Source organism: Lampris incognitus, chromosome 7 (assembly GCF_029633865.1).
Source record: "Lampris incognitus isolate fLamInc1 chromosome 7, fLamInc1.hap2, whole genome shotgun sequence".
NCBI lineage: Eukaryota > Metazoa > Chordata > Actinopteri > Lampriformes > Lampridae > Lampris > Lampris incognitus.
The window spans coordinates 64,624,717-64,640,810 of record NC_079217.1 but is presented as its reverse complement, the minus strand read 5'-3'; the positions used below and the strand labels follow the sequence as shown (position 1 = coordinate 64,640,810).

The 16,094-nt window shown below is 46.5% G+C and overlaps 1 protein-coding gene across 1 annotated transcript in view; it reads right to left on the bottom strand.

Annotated features, from left to right (window-relative positions):
• The window catches only part of rnaset2l (ribonuclease T2, like), a 111,631-nt gene extending 111,466 nt beyond the window's left edge, over positions 1–165 (bottom strand). The window contains exon 1 of the mRNA XM_056283829.1: positions 47–165. The gene's annotated coding sequence lies outside the window, so the exon portion shown is untranslated. The remainder of the gene's footprint in view (positions 1–46) is intronic.
• Between the last annotated feature and the right edge of the window lie 15,929 nt (positions 166–16,094).

Below are 16,094 nucleotides of genomic sequence, written 5' to 3'. Positions count from 1 at the left end.
TTGTGCGAGGAGCCCTGCCGAGGCGAGTCAGGAAAGGTGGACTTACGGAGGAGAGGTGATGTTTCAGCAGGAAGATGAGGAGGAGAGGTGTGTGTCTGAACGTACACCGAACCTGTCTGAGAGACGACGACCTACCGCCACAGCTGGCGTGGGGGGGAGAGGGGGGGGGGGAGGGGGGGAGAGAGAGCCAACAATAACAGATGTAAACACAGGAGAATCACTTCCTCTTTCACAGAAAACAGTCGTGTCCTCCCACGGCTGAAAGGGAGATGGCAGAGACCCCGACACAACACACAAGATACACCGAAACCAACACACACCGGAACCACCCGACACAACAATACAGGGGGTAACTCACTTCAACCACCACCCATGTGCAGCGCCACCTGGCTGGGTGGTGCACGGCAGCCGTTTTGCAGCAGAACGCTCACCACACATCAGCTTGAGGTGGAGAGGGAGGACCCATTGAGACAGTCACATGGGGGGGGGGTGATCAGGTGGCCAGACGGGGAGAGCCAGGTTGGGGATGTTGCCAGGACAACGGGGGACCCCCTACTCTTTGCGACGAGTGCCGTGGGGTCTTTAACGACCACAGCGAGTCAGGACCTCGGCTTAACGTCTCGTTTGAAGGACGGCGTCCCCTACAGGACAGCGTCCCCGTCACTGCACTGGGGGTTTGATTTTTGTTGTTTCTATTCGTGCTGCAACGAACGACTAGTTTGATAGTCGACTAGTCGCCGATTATTGAAACGACTACTCGACTAGTCAGGTGATGAACCGCACACAACAGCAGCTCTTATTTAGCCATCAGCTAGAGGTTGTTTAGGCATGTGCTAACCAACAATAAAAGCGATAAAGATGAATACTTCATTCAAAAATACGTCTTTTGAGTGTCCGGGTGGCGTGGCGGTCTATTCCGTTGCCTTACCAACATGGGGGACCGCCGGTTCGAATCCCCGTGTTGCCTCCGGCTTGGTTGGACGTCCCTACAGACACAATTGGCCGTGTCTGCAGGTGGGAAGCCGGATGTGGGTATGTGTCCTGGTCGCTGCACTAGCGCCTCCTCTGGTCGGTTGGGGTGCCTGGGCAGAATAGCGTGATCCACACACACACGTTATCCAGTAACTCCTCACTGTCAGGTGAAAAGAAGCGGCTGGTGACTCCACATGTATGGGAGGAGACATGTGATAGTCTGCAGCCCTCCCCGGATCGGCAGAGGGGGTGGAGCAGAGACCGGGACGGCTCGGAAGAGTGGGGTAATTGGCCAGATAGAATTGGGGAGAAAAAAAAAAGTCTTTCATTAAACTTTGCTGCTCATTAGGCTACTACTGATACAAAAGATGAATAAAAATTATTGATCAGCGACCTTAATATTATTTCTTCATAAATTCTGTCGTTATATTAAAAATACAATTGCTATTGTGTGTGTGTGTTTATTAAACGCTTACCTTCAGAAAGGTCGTCTCATATTTCTTCTCCATCAGGTGGGTGAGATGGGTTCTGGGTGGCAGGGTGTATTCAGGGTTGAACTGGCGAATCACTTGTTGAGACCCTTCACGATCCCCATGGAGAGCGGCCTCGTGTCTCCATCAGGTGGGTGAGATGGCTTCTGGGTGGCAGGGTGTATTCGGGGTTGAACTGGCGAATCACTTGCTGAGACCCTTCACCATCACCATGGAGAGCGGCCTCGTGTCTCCATCAGGCGGGTGAGATGGCTTCTGGGTGGCAGGGTGTATTCGGGGTTGAACTGGCGAATAACTTGTTGAGACCCTTCACCATCCCCATGGAGATCGGCCTCGTGTCTCCATCAGGTGGGTGAGATGGCTTCTGGGTGGCAGGGTGTATTCGGGGTTGAACTGACGAATCACTTGTTGAGACCCTTCACCATCCCCATGGAGAGCGGCCTCGTGTCTCCATCGGGTGGGTGAGATGGCTTCTGGGTGGCAGGGTGTATTCGGGGTTGAACTGGCGAATCACTTGTTGAGACCCTTCACCATCACCATGGAGAGCGGCCTCGTGTCTCCATCAGGCGGGTGAGATGGGTTCTGGGTGGCAGGGTGTATTCGGGGTTGAACTGGCGAATCACTTGTTGAGACCCTTCACCATCCCCATGGAGAGCGGCCTCTTGTCTCCATCAGGTGGGTGAGATGGGTTCTGGGTGGCAGGGTGTATTCAGGGTTGAACTGGCGAATCACTTGTTGAGACCCTTCACCATCCCCATGGAGAGCGGCCTCGTGTCTCCATCAGGTGGGTGAGATGGCTTCTGGGTGGCAGGGTGTATTCGGGGTTGAACCGGCGAATCACTTGCTGAGACCCTTCACCATCACCATGGAGAGCGGCCTCGTGTCTCCATCAGGCGGGTGACATGGGTTCTGGGTGGCAGGGTGTATTCGGGGTTGAACTGGCGAATCACTTGTTGAGACCCTTCACCATCACCATGGAGAGCGGCCTCGTGTCTCCATCAGGTGGGTGAGATGGGTTCTGGGTGGCAGGGTGTATTCGGGGTTGAACCGGCGAATCACTTGCTGAGACCCTTCACCATCACCATGGAGAGCGGCCTCGTGTCTCCATCAGGCGGGTGACATGGGTTCTGGGTGGCAGGGTGTATTCGGGGTTGAACTGGCGAATCACTTGTTGAGACCCTTCACCATCCCCATGGAGAGCGGCCTCGTGTCTCCATCAGGCGGGTGAGATGGCTTCTGGGTGGCAGGGTGTATTCGGGGTTGAACTGGCGAATCACTTGTTGAGACCCTTCACCATCACCATGGAGAGCGGCCTCGTGTCAGCGACCATCCTGTGTAGTATTGTCTCGCTGAGGGCAGTCGTGTGCAGCGGTGTGCATGCCTGCTTCTGCTGCATGAAGTCATCCATGGCACCTTTAGTCTTCTTCGCAGGCGGACTGCATAAATGTATTAAAGAAGACATCTGTCAGGCAGAAGGGGAACATTACTCTTTTAAACTCTTACAATCCTGCACGCGGGTATAGACGGAGCTGTACTGGCTTAGTTCGATCGCTAGCTAGCTAGCGATCGAACTATCTTACCAAGGCGCATCTGCATCGTCCAGACGTCCAGCGTGCCTCCTCTTCACGTGTTGGTGCGTTACTGAGGTAAGGTCCCCCTTACACATCTGGCAGGTCATCCTTTTCTTTGCCAAGTCCAGGGTGAGATGCTCCCAGACTTTACATGTTTTAGGACGCGGTGGTGTTGCATCGGCCGCCGCCATTTTGTTGTTTTGTTTACCTGTCCTGTCGCTTCCGCTTCCGCTTCCGTTCGCTTTGTGCATGTGCAGCTCTTGGAGCGTTGGGAAGGAAGTGAGACGCCTCACTCCTTAGTTCAGTGTTTCTCAACCCAGTCCTCAAGGAACCCCTATCCTGCATATTTTCTTTGCAACCCTGAATAGGTAGCTGTTTGTAGTTATTCAACCAATCAGCAATGAATTTTGTCAGATGTTGCACACCTTGCATAATTAAGTGCTGCGAGATGATTGGTTGAGTAAGTACAAGCAGGGCTACCTATTTAGGGTTACAATGAAAATCTGCAGGATAGGGGTCCTTGAGGACTGGGTTACTTCCATCACCAGCTCCGGTGAAACCATGTTTAGCTAAGTTCCACAGCACAAATTCGTTGGCGACTAATTCTGTCATCGATTTTTGTCGACTACGTCAATTAATCGTTGCGCCCCTAGTTTTTATTAGGACCAAAGGGAAGACTGCCCCCCCCCCTGCTGGCCCACCAACATCACTTCCAGCAGCCACTCAGTTTCCCCGGGAGGTCTCCCATCCAAGTACATCCGGTACTAGCCAAGTGCACACCTGCTTAGCTTCCGTCATTTGGCAGAGCCAGGGTACATGCTGGTGCGGCTGCCGGCGACCCTCCCCGTTTATCCGGGCTTGGGACCCGGTATTAGTATGAGGTTTTTGTGTTTGTATACTAACGACCACCGGCTAGCGAGCCTACTCATTCGTGATCACTACATATACACCCCTACTGCACAAGCAATAAAACAGCAAGTGAAATAGTTTCTTTTGTACAGCCAACATTAGAACGACCGGGACTTCACCCCTACTATAAACGACCATGGGCGGTCAAAATGACCGCCGGTTTTTAATCTATATTGTGTCAAGATAAATACCCAGCTGAGATATTAATGCACTGCACATGTTAGTGTGTCTGTTACGAAACTAGCTGACACCAAAATGAACATTTTAACAACTATAATACTATTTTTAAACGATTTAAACTTCAGGAGGGACACGGTGAAACTTGAACAGCAAAATTGAAAAAGTGAAAATATTACCTGATAAAAACAAAACAGAAAGCACATATTGCTAATCTAACAAGCCTAACAAGGCCTATAACACGTGACAGGTGAAAAAGAACTGAAAATAAATATTGAAACAGTCCCAAACAACGACCGGAACTTAGAGAGACTACTAGAACGACCGTTTCTGTCAAGATGAAGACCCAACTGAGATAGTAATGCATTACATATGCTAGCATGTGTGTTAAGAAACTAGCTGACACCAAATTAACAACTTTTAACAACTTTTAATACCATTTTTCAAACAATTTAAAATGGCCGCCGTCCGACGCCTGTAAATGCTGCAACGCCTCGGTAGCAGTCATGGCGCGTCTGTAAACTGTGAAAGTCCAAAAGCGGTCATAATGACCGCCTTGGTCGTTCTAGTTTGACTACATTACGCGTAAGACATAATCATTAACGTTAGGTATTTGACGGAACAAACCGAAAACTTACCAGGGTCACACGGCGACGTAGCGTCCGATTTGGACATGGCTGCTAGCGCTGCAGCCGCCGCCTTTTCTTCTTCTTCGTCTTCTTCGTCGTCTTCTTCTTCTTCTTCTTCTTCTTCTTCTTCTTCTTCTTGGCAGTTGGCAAACAACGAAATGGTGCATTACCACCGCCAGCTGGTATGGAGTGTGGCTCAGAACGTCTATTCTGATCCACACTATTCCCTCGTCCCCCCACCCCCCAAAAAAACCTTTAAATCTTCTTAATTAGTTACTCTAAGAAACTGAAACAAGATGTTATAACACTCAGTTGAATTCTTCTGTACAATATCTACTAAATCAAATTGTATTGTAGCGAATTCGGGGGGCAGTCCGGGAGACCACCGTCGCCGCAGCCTGGACGCGAACCCGTGGCTCCCACACCGCAAACGACAACGTTAACCAGTCGACTAAAGCAGTGTTTCTCAACCGGGGGTCCGCTGACCCCTAGTGGTCCGTGGTGTAATTGCAAGGGGTCCGTGAAAATAAAATATCTTTAAAAAAAAGATCCTATGACATTTATAGAAATAGGATTCTTTTACTCAGATGTGACTGAGGCCTTTATCTACCTAAACTATAAAGGGTAACGGGACTTTTTTCTCTAATTACATCTGTTTCACAAGTGTAATTTGTTGTATTTTAATAAGAGATCTCGCTCCCGTTTGCATTGTTAAAAGTTACTGCATAAAAATTCTGTTGTTACATATATCTGAAAGTTACTGAATACATATTCTGTTTTGTTACATATATCTGAAAGTTACTGAATACATATTCTGTTTTGTTACATATATCTGAAAGTTACTGAATACACATTCTGTTTTGTTACATATATCTGAAAGTTACTGAATACATATTCTGTTTCGTTACATATATCTGAAAGTTACTGCATAAGACTTCTGTTTTGTTACATATATCTGAAAGTTACTGCATAAGAATTCTGTTTTGTTACATATATCTGAAAGTTACTGCATAAGAATTCTGTTTTGTTAACTATATCTAAGTTACAACTGAAAGCTCTTATTTTTGCCCCAAAGAGTGAATAAATGCTATAATGCAATTTAAAATGCAGTTTCTACTGTTTCTACAAATTGCAAACCCCCTCCCCCAAGATCAGGTGGAGGGGTCCTCAGGGTAGATCAAAATTACGCAGGGGGTCCAGGACCCCAAAAAGGTTGAGAACCACTGGACTAAAGGGTCCGACCCGCCAGCCAGCGGGTCTACTTATCCGTGCACGTTACACTACCCCCCCCTCCTTCGGGAAGCGCGTCCCCGCGCTTAAGCATATCAGCTCCTTCACGCCTCAGGGCGCACGCGCTTCCGATAACCTCACGATCGCTCCATCCCACTTCTGACACCAATGTAGCGAATTGGGGGGACAACGCAACCACAGGAACTGCCGCGGCCGGGAAGCGAACCCGTATCGCCCGCACCGCAGGAGGCATCGCTAACCGCTTAAGTATAGCCATTTCCAGTTTTGGAGATCAATATGCGCATATGCTAATTAATCAATGTTTATGACTAAACAGTAACTTTTACAGCTGGGTAACCGGCAGAAATTGATTAAGCACTAAAAAATCATATAGAAACAACACATAAAGTGCTTTTCCTCAAAAAGGCCTACCATGTTGTTTTCTAGGGGGCTTTTTCAATTTTCGGTCCTTCCTCCAATTACTTCCCATGAGCAAACACCTGCCAATGAATCTGACACTAGTGTCTAATGCCGATTCTGTGTCTGTTCTGATATCAATTATTGTACCACTTCCGTCATTTAAGCACACTACGTTTTTATTCTCCATTACCTCTTCAATCACCATTCCACTGTCATCATTACCATGACCCCTAACGTGCTATGGGCATTAAAATCCCCGCAACACATCACTTTTCCTCCCAAATGTACAGTCAGCTCATCCATTAATTCTATCGATAGCTTCTTACATGGATTGGAAAAGTTAACAACTTTAACATTTCCCTCTCTTGTCCAAACTTCAATTACCAAATATTCTAACTCTGTTCTTTCCCCAAAACTATATTGCACCCCTTGCTTCAAAAATATAATACACCCTCCTCCGTTGCCCTCCCCTCTATCTCTGCGGAAACTATCATATCCTTTGATGATAAATGCTAATTCTGGTTTAAGCCAGGTTTCCTGAACACATATGATTTCTGGTTTCTTTTTAAGCTCTTTAATGAATCCTTTAAATTATTGGCCATCCGCTATCAAACTTCTTGCATTCCACTGCAAAATAATCAGACTGTCCTGTCACTTGGTCCTCCCGGCTTTCCATCTGCTTCAAGTCTTTTATTAATATGCTCCCAGGAGACATCTTTTATACCAAAACACTGCTCAGCTCCTTTCACAATTGTTTTAATTTCCTCTATTTTATGTTTGACTTGATCAGAACAGCTGATAACATATGGACAGAATCGGTTTATCCTGTCAATGCTGTGGTAGTTTTCTGTTTGACCGACTTGCCGACTTCTGATCTCAAAGGTTGATTAACTTTGTCCATTTCCTCCCTTCTCCTTTGTCCTTGTTCCCTCTTCACTGCTCCTGTAAAGCTTATGCTGTTAATAACTTTCACTTGCCCAATTTCCACAGCCCTCTTTCTGACCTCACAACCACTATAGTATGTTACCCTGTGTTGTCCACCACAATTACAACACTTTTCCGGCACATTGTCTTTGCAATCTTCAATTCTGTGCTCAACTCCACATTTGGGACACCTCTGCTTTCCTTTGCAAACTGCTGCTATCTGCCCATATCTCTGGCATTTGTAACAGCGAAGCGGAGGAGGGATATAGGGCCTAACTGGAAAGCTCGTTTACCCGATTTGAACTTTTTCAGGAATCACAGACTCCTGAAACTCCAGAAGCACAGACAAGCTGTCTACTCTTTCGCCATTAACCGTTTTCAGCAATCACTTTATTTTGCTCACCTCGCCCCCACAAATACTCTGTTTGAGTCTTTCCAAATCTTCACCCACAGGAATACCGGATATCACTCCGTGTCACTCTATACACCGATAATCCTTCTTTCCCTTATCATTTTATTGCAAATACATTCAATATGCAAGGCTTTGTTTTTCTGTTCTAACGTTTTACATGTTATTCACAGGTTTCCGTCTCTCAAAATCTTAGCCATTTCCACCTCCCCTAGCTTCTTTCTTACTTCTCTGGACGATGCTCTTGGAGTAAGGTTAACTTGCTCATCAGCTTTTCTGAATTTAAGGATTATTTCAAAATCCTGCCTCACACTCGTTTGCCGTACAACTCTCCGGTCTTCATCTGAACAGCTCTCTTCCAAGCTTCTTTTGCTATTCTGATGGAAGCGGTTATTTTCTTGCACGGTGCGGGATTCGATACGGGGTGTACTGCACCACAAGGCGACATCACTAACCGCTCGGCTGAATGGTCAGACCCGTTAGCTAGGGACTAACGTGTCTTAGTAGTTTACAGTCGTCACCGTCCCCGGAAGGGCGCCCTCGCGCTTTGTTCTTCCCGCGCTCCGAAGAGACTTCTGAGGATCTGCACACTTCCGGATCCCACCGCTGCCACCAATGTAACCGGTTATTTTCTTGCCCGGTGCGGGATTCGATACGGGGTGTACTGCGCCACAAGGCGACATCACTAACCGCTCGGCTAAAGGGGACTAACGTGTCTTAGTAGTAGTTTACACTGACTTACATCTCGCTTGTTTCCCCTATTTCCTCGTCCTCTCCTACAAACTTCAGCCCAGACATGAAACTTCATATCGTCATCCTCTTCGTCTACCTGAGTCGCCATTCTGATCCAGTCACAAACCAGTTTATGCCAACCGCCAAGCCCAAAGTCCAGATAAATTCGTGACTTCTCTTTCCGGATTCTCTCCCGTTACCGCGCTTCTCTGGCACTGCGGTCGCCGGTCTGACCGAGTACGTTATCCAGTAAGTAACTCGGTATTTAGCCCGGTTTTTATTTATTTTTTCCCTTCCTGCACCACTTTTCGACAGTTCTTTTTTATTATCTCTATAATCTTTCTTTACCCTCCTCAGTTTGTTTGTGATTTGTTCCGCTGTTCTACTTAAGCTTCCACTGCTTTCTTTCACTCGTTTTCTCAAAATGGCGGCAAAATTCTTAATGCGAAACTAAACATCAATAGACACGCGCCAAGGGTTGAGGGGCGGCGAATTTCTTGCGGTAGCCCTGGTGCATCGTCAGTGGCTGACCCTTAGTGGTATATTTCTTGGAGAGGTTGATATTACTAAAAATGAATGCTCGAATAAATACATCAGGGACGGCAATGGCAGAAAGCATTCATCAGACGGTTGAGTAACGCACACGGCAGAGCTCCCGAAACCCCCAAGTCTGCCATTCATTCAGGGATTCCGACGAGGAAGAGGAGGTGACAGAGTTTATTCAGAAGTATAAGCAGCATCAAAATGTGCGGTTGTTGTGTGTTTGGCTGCACGAATCGCTACTCTACCAACAGCGGACTGAAGTTTTACCCAATCCCGATGGGATCACGGCCATTTCAGAGCCGCCGGAGGCGCCTCCCTGTAGCTGCAAGCCATCAAACGTATTGATGAGAACTGGACTGAGGACCCGATCCAGATGCTGGCGTGTGCAGCGGCCATGTTCTCTCAGGTAAGTTATCCATCTACTCTGTGGTCTCACCGGCATGCCTGGTTCAGATGGAGACTAATATCTCCAGTAACCGATAAGCAGCGTTAGAGCTGGTATTATCTGGCTAATGTGGTGTGTCTGGCCAGTTACAGGTGAGGCGTCACTGGACTCACAGAATCCTGGTTTTGTGCCCTCCGTGTTTAAGTACACAAAACAAAGTCAGAACCTCGAGGCAAAGGTGGAAAGGTCAGAATAATTAGGCCTAACACTTCCTAATGGTTTTAGAATGACTTTTCTCCCTCTTTCATTTCATGCTATTCAGTGCACTTTGCAGCTTGCAGCTGCTGGCTCTGAGAAAATGGGGCTGTATTACAAATATTGACCGTCTTAAGGTTAAAGTGAAGATAGGGATGTCTAAGATAGGGTTTTTCTCCAGTTGGTGTTAAGCAAATCATAACCTAATATCTAATCGTAACCAAACAGTTAAGATAGGATCTGCAGGTTAGGAATGTCCTGTAATATGGTCTCTGATCAGTATTTCTGTTGATTAATTTAGCTTTTTTATGTTAAGGTACCATAGATAAAGGAGACGAGATGAAAGGGTTTACACTCCACCCAATCAGCCTGCTGCTCCTTCTGAAACTCCAGGACAAGTCAGCAGCATGGATCACTGTCCTGGTAAGGAGATATTGTTGTTGTGAGCTTGTGCCGGCATATCCTAACTGTTGGCTTTTCTGTTAAAGCTTGAGAGGACATCCCAGTCCCAAGGACAGAATATGATGATCTGAACCTGAGGTACCTTCAACTTCAGAAGGACTATGTCAACCTGCAGCAGGAGTGTGAAAAACTACAGGCTGAAAATGAGAAGCTTAAAGAGGAGCTGCAAAACTCTACGTTTTCCTATGCCACTATTAAGTTCAACATGGGACAACTGATTTTTTCCACAGGACTTACCTCCATTATCTTTGACTGGCTGTGTGCAAAAATAACGGACAGTGTAGAAAGAATTAGCCAAAACCTCTCTCTACAGGGTCATCTGTTGGTTGTGCTAATGAAATTAAGGCTGGGCCTAACTAATACTGGTTTAGCCTATAGATTTAAGGTATCAAAAACCACCTTATCAAATATTTGTCAGAGCTGGATACCTGCTATGGCCATAGTCCTCAAGCCACTCATTAAATGGCCAAGTAAGGGAGCTATACTACAGAACATGCCTAAAATCTTCAAGCAAAACCTTAACAGATGCCGGTGCATAATGGATTGCACAGAGGTTTCCATTGGGTCTAGCCATGAAAATGATGACGGGGCAACAAGAAGACAATTATTATGCTGAATAATATTTTTTTTAAGATTTTATGAATCTTGATTGAAATTTTACTAAAGTCATGAAGCAGAGCATTAAAACAGAAACAGTACACGATAGAAACCAGACAATCTGATTTCCAGAATAAATAATCTGAAGGTAAAGGTCAAACAAATACACTGACATGACTCAGTGTCTATACGTCTTTATGATTTTCCTCTCTGTGTTATAAAAAAGCTCGGTTTTCAGGGTAGTGGATGGTGTTACAAGATGCAGGAGAACTTTTGAAAAGGAATGAAATGCACAATGACAAAAGGAAACTTCTCTCGCCTCTGTCAACTATCACATGCCTCCTGGTTTGACTCTGTTCCTCCTAGAAGTTTTGGGAGCTGCTGGGAGCTGCCTGCCTAGCCTCTTTGGTTTATGGAGGCTGATCCCCCCAAGTGGAGCTGGCTGGACATCTTTCCTGCTTAGGTCTTTCCACACACATGCTTCAGCTGTAACTGCTGCTTTCTCTGTCCTCCCATCCTAACACAGAGCTCCACTTTAAATAACATTGCTGCTGCATGGCTGCAGCAATGACCCAAGTCTGAAATGTGAAAAAGACGGAATAAAACATATCGACTTATCCAATATGTGTTTTAATTTGATGAAACACTTAATCTCAGTCAAAATTAGGCTGTGGCTGAGAAGACTGTAAATTCTACTCTATAATTTCGTATGGTTCCACTGCAGATGAACAACATCCACAGCTGGAACTCTGAACCAACAAGACACTGTGTGTAGTTCACGATGATGTGGATTTCATGCCCCGTTTATCAGGACTGAGTTAGAGGGAAAGGCACATTTTGATGTGATGAGGGGAGAACATGACAGTAAAACTGAAGCAGATTTCATGCTTGCACGACAACTAGGCCGACATCATGAACCCTGAGCCAACTAGAAAAGCAGCAGGACAACAAATACTCACCCTGCCATGCAGCTACACCTGGCTGTGAGGACGTAGTTCTCGGGTTTGTTTATGATGACCCATGCCTCCTACATAGCCGTTGTGTCCTTGTCTTTGACTTGGCAAGACTTCGGATTTCACGCCACAAAACTCAAAGTCTATGTCATGGTGTTTTACATTTTCTACGTGACCACACACAACATAGTTGTAAGCATCCATTGACTTGTATGCCCGCAGCTTCTCTCTTGTGTATACGCTCGGTTTCTCCACCAAATATATATATATATATATATATATATATATATATATATATATATATATATATATATATATATCTGGCCACTGGATATTAGGCCACTTAGTAACGTCTTCCACCCACTCGGTAATACCACACGGATCTGGAAGTCGGTTGCCGTTCGCCAAAGTTAATTTATTCAGGTAACTTTCGCGATCTTTTGTCGTTAATCTCCTTGCATAGTCTGACAAACTAGCTAACTCCGCCATACTTCCGTTGCCTAAATGCGCGCGCATCCACACCTACGTCATCGCGGTTTACAAACAGTAAAAGGGTCTATATATTCACTCATTAAAAAAAGATAAAAATCTCTTTCTTGCGCTTTTACTTTAGCACTGGTTTTGCTCTTAGACGCTTGTTTAGATGCACTTATGACCTCTGATGACTAGTAGTTCTCCTGATCTCCTACGTTAAATACACTCACTGTAAGCCGCTTTGGATAAAAGCGTCGGCTAAATGACTGTAATGTAATGTAATGTAAAGGACTCGCCGGAAGTCGCGCCCATAATTCACGCAAGGTATAAAAATAATAATAATAACAATAATAATAATAATAGCTCACTGTTGTATCTCTACTTTACTACTGAATTAAGCAGCTTATACAGAATTTAATCTCAATAACTTGGACGACACATCGGTCTCTTGCTGGGCACGCTTTATTAGAGAGCGAACTGGCACGAGCGTACCCAGAATGCCCTTTTCCACCCTGAGGGGCGTGGTAACCATAGACACGACATTCCCCCTTTTCTTGGCATTAAACTCTTATTAACCAAAAAGTACAGCTGATGCTTATACTCACATTAATGCAGCTGTTGCATATTAAACCATATTCCAGTAATTATCAAAACATCATTTGACACCTCGTAACAGTTAGCTGTTATAACATCACATAACTTTTTTTTTCTTTAAGAAATCAAATCACTGTGTCTTCAAATTATTACCTGTACATTATAAATCAGTGTATTCTTACAGTGTTTTTAAATCAGAAAAATTGTAGAAACTCTTTTTTTCCCAAACACATTAACTAGTGAGAATCACTCATCACCTTAAACCCTCGTCAGACAGTCAGTCTACTGGGTGTTGGCTTGATCCTTTGCGGCCTGTCTGGCACGCCTGCCAGTATCTGTATGTCAGTCATGCTCGGTTTGTGGACTCTGAGTATCAGTGGCGTGTGTGTGGTCTTCTGTTGCCTCTCTGATTTCTGTATTCTCGGCTTCCTGTATTTCCCCCTTTTCTTGAAATGTCCCTTGTTTCAGTCTATTTCCTTCGTATCTCTTAACAAAGGTGGTGTTTCTCGAATATCATGCTCCTGTTGGTGATTCCACTACCACTTTGTTTCCGGTCCTGCTGATGATCTTGTGCAGTGTCGTGTTGAATGTGGTGGAGAACTTGTCAGTTTTGTCCCGTCTCAGGAGAACAGTATCACCGACACTGACCTCTGACTGCTGTGCTCCTCTGCCTGTGTCTGCATACAGCTTACTCTTAGTCTTTTGCTCGGTGTCCCGGTCACACACTTCCTGATCTGTGGTCACTTCCATCAGGTCAGCTAGCTTTCCTCTCATCTTTCGCTTGGAAAGCAATTCAGCAGGGCTTTTACCTGTTGATGGATGGAGGATGCTCCTGTAGATTGTCACATATTTTCTCAGTTCTTTCTTCCAATCCAGTCCCTCTGATTGAGCAATCCGAATCCTCTTCAGCAGTAATACCGGCTGAAATAGTCTACTACCACTAAAATGGAGTGGTTAGACGGGAGAGGCCCTAGTAGGTCAACGGCGACATCCCGCCAGGGTCCATCAGGTAGCGGTGTGGGTCTCAGCCGTTCAGGTGGGTCAGGTCTAGCCACTATCTGACATCCGTGGCAGGCTTTACAGTGTCTCTCTGCAGCCCTATCCATGCCAGGCCACCACACTTTTGTCCTGAGATGCTGCTTTGTTCCCACAATACCCAGATGTCCTTCATGGGCTAGTGCAAGTGCCCGCGTCCGCAAGGCCTGTGGCAACACTATGCGTGTGCCTCTCAGAACAAGATATCCCACTGTGCATAGCTCACTTGCAATGACTGCATACGGTTTGCACTTTTCAAAGTGTCCCGTCGCCATGGCTTCGCGTACCTCATGAAGCTCTGGGTCAGCGGCAGACGCTTCCTCCACTTCTCGGTTGGCGAGTGCTTTTGGCGTTGCGTTCACCGCCACAAACCTCACATACTCATCAGCTCCATGCTCATGTAATGCTTGGCCTGTTTCACACTGCTCGACAGGAGTCTTGATAGCGGTCTTCCCTGCTATGTGGACAATTTTGAATTCGTAGGGCTGTAGCCTAAGGACCCATCGTTCTATCCACGCACAAGGCTTGGAACGGGGACCACAGATCACTTCTAATGGCTTATGATCTGTGACTAGGTCAAACTGTCTCCCTTACAGGTATGGATGAAGTCTCTCACAGGCCCAAACTAGACCTAGTGCCTCTCGCTCTGTCTGCGAGTATCGCCGTTCACAGTCTGCCAGGCTACGGCTGACGTAGCACACATGAATGTTGATTCCTTTCTGGTTCTGCACCAGGACTGCACCTAATCCTACAGGGCGTGCATCTGCTATTACCTGTGTCGGCGCGTCCTTGTCGAAATAAGCCAGGGTAGTTGCTCTGGCAAGCACTGCTTTCAGAGCACTGAATGCTTGCTTCTGTTGTGGTCCGAATGTGAATGGTGTGTCCTTCCTTGTCAGGCGCCTCAGTGGCTCTGACATGGTTGCAAACTGAGGGATAAATCTGCTGTTGTATCCAACTAGCCCAAGGAAGCTACGCACCTCCGTGGCGCTCTCTGGCTCCCGTGCTTCTGTCACAGCTCGCACCCTCTCCTCTGTTGGACCGATGTCCTTCTCTGACAACAGAATTCCCATGAAAAATTAGTCTGTCCATGTTGAACTGACACTTCTCTGGATTTAATGTCAATCCTGTCTCTCCGAGTCTTGCCATAACTGCGTGCAGTCGTTCGTCGTGCGTGGCTTGGTCACGTGCGTGTATGATCACATCATCAGAAATGTTTTCAACCCCTTCAATTCCAGCCAAGGCACTGGCTATCTCGTGCTGGTATTGCTCACTAGCGGAGTTACTGCTAGCGTCAGCCCACGACCCTCTTCCAACAGCTTCCTGCGCACATACTCCCATGTTCCCTTACTTAGAATAGCATCCCTTATTTGGTTACCAGAACCTCCCCCATATCCACAGTCTCTCACAGCCTGTCTCAGGCGTGCAGCAAATTGCTGCACTGTCTCACCTGGGTTCTGGTGCATTTTTTGAAATGCGTGCCTTGCTAGCGCTGTGTTGACTTGGGGCACGAAGTATGCATTCAAAGCCTCGACCGCTTTCTTGTAGTCCGTTGCATCACCAGTGTCCGGTAAAGTCGAAAAAACGTCCTGAACGTCTGGTCCAGCTAGGTGCAGCAATAGTGCACGTCTCCTTTGCTTTGTAGCTTCAGGTGAATCGTCAGCCAAGCTGAGCCCTTTTCCGTCAGCATATAGCTCGGGCGATGTTAGTTAGCCACCGCTTCCATCTGGCACCTAACGTGGCTGGCTCTGTGTAGCATGCGACATTTTGAATCCCGGATTTCTCCATACTAACTAGCTAAACTTGGCTCTTTTAACTACCTAATGCATGGTAATCCTCGTCGCCGATGTTGTATCTCTACTTCACTACTGAATTAAGCAGCTTATACAGAATTTAATCTCAATAACTTGGATGACACATCGAATTTGCGGTCTCTTGCTGGGCGCGCTTTATTAGAGAGCGAACTGGCACGAGCGTACCCACAATGCCCTTTTCCACCCTGAGGGGCGTGGTAACCATAGACATGACACTTAGCTGCCGCCCAATGGCTGCTGGAATAGGCTCCAGCATCCCCGCGACCCTGAGAGCAGGATAAGCAGTAAAGATAATGGATGGATGGATGGATAACAATACATTTTATGTGCGGGCGCCTTTCACAGCACTCGAGGACACCTTACTGTCAGTACTGAACCACAGGCTTGGACTCAAAACGCAGACTCAGTCTCAGTTCACAAAAATCAGACCTTTTAATGAAAATGAGGTCGGTACACAGGTGATCAGATAACAAGGCAACAGTGTCCAAATAGGCGGGCGAAAGGCGAGGTCGAAAAGGCAA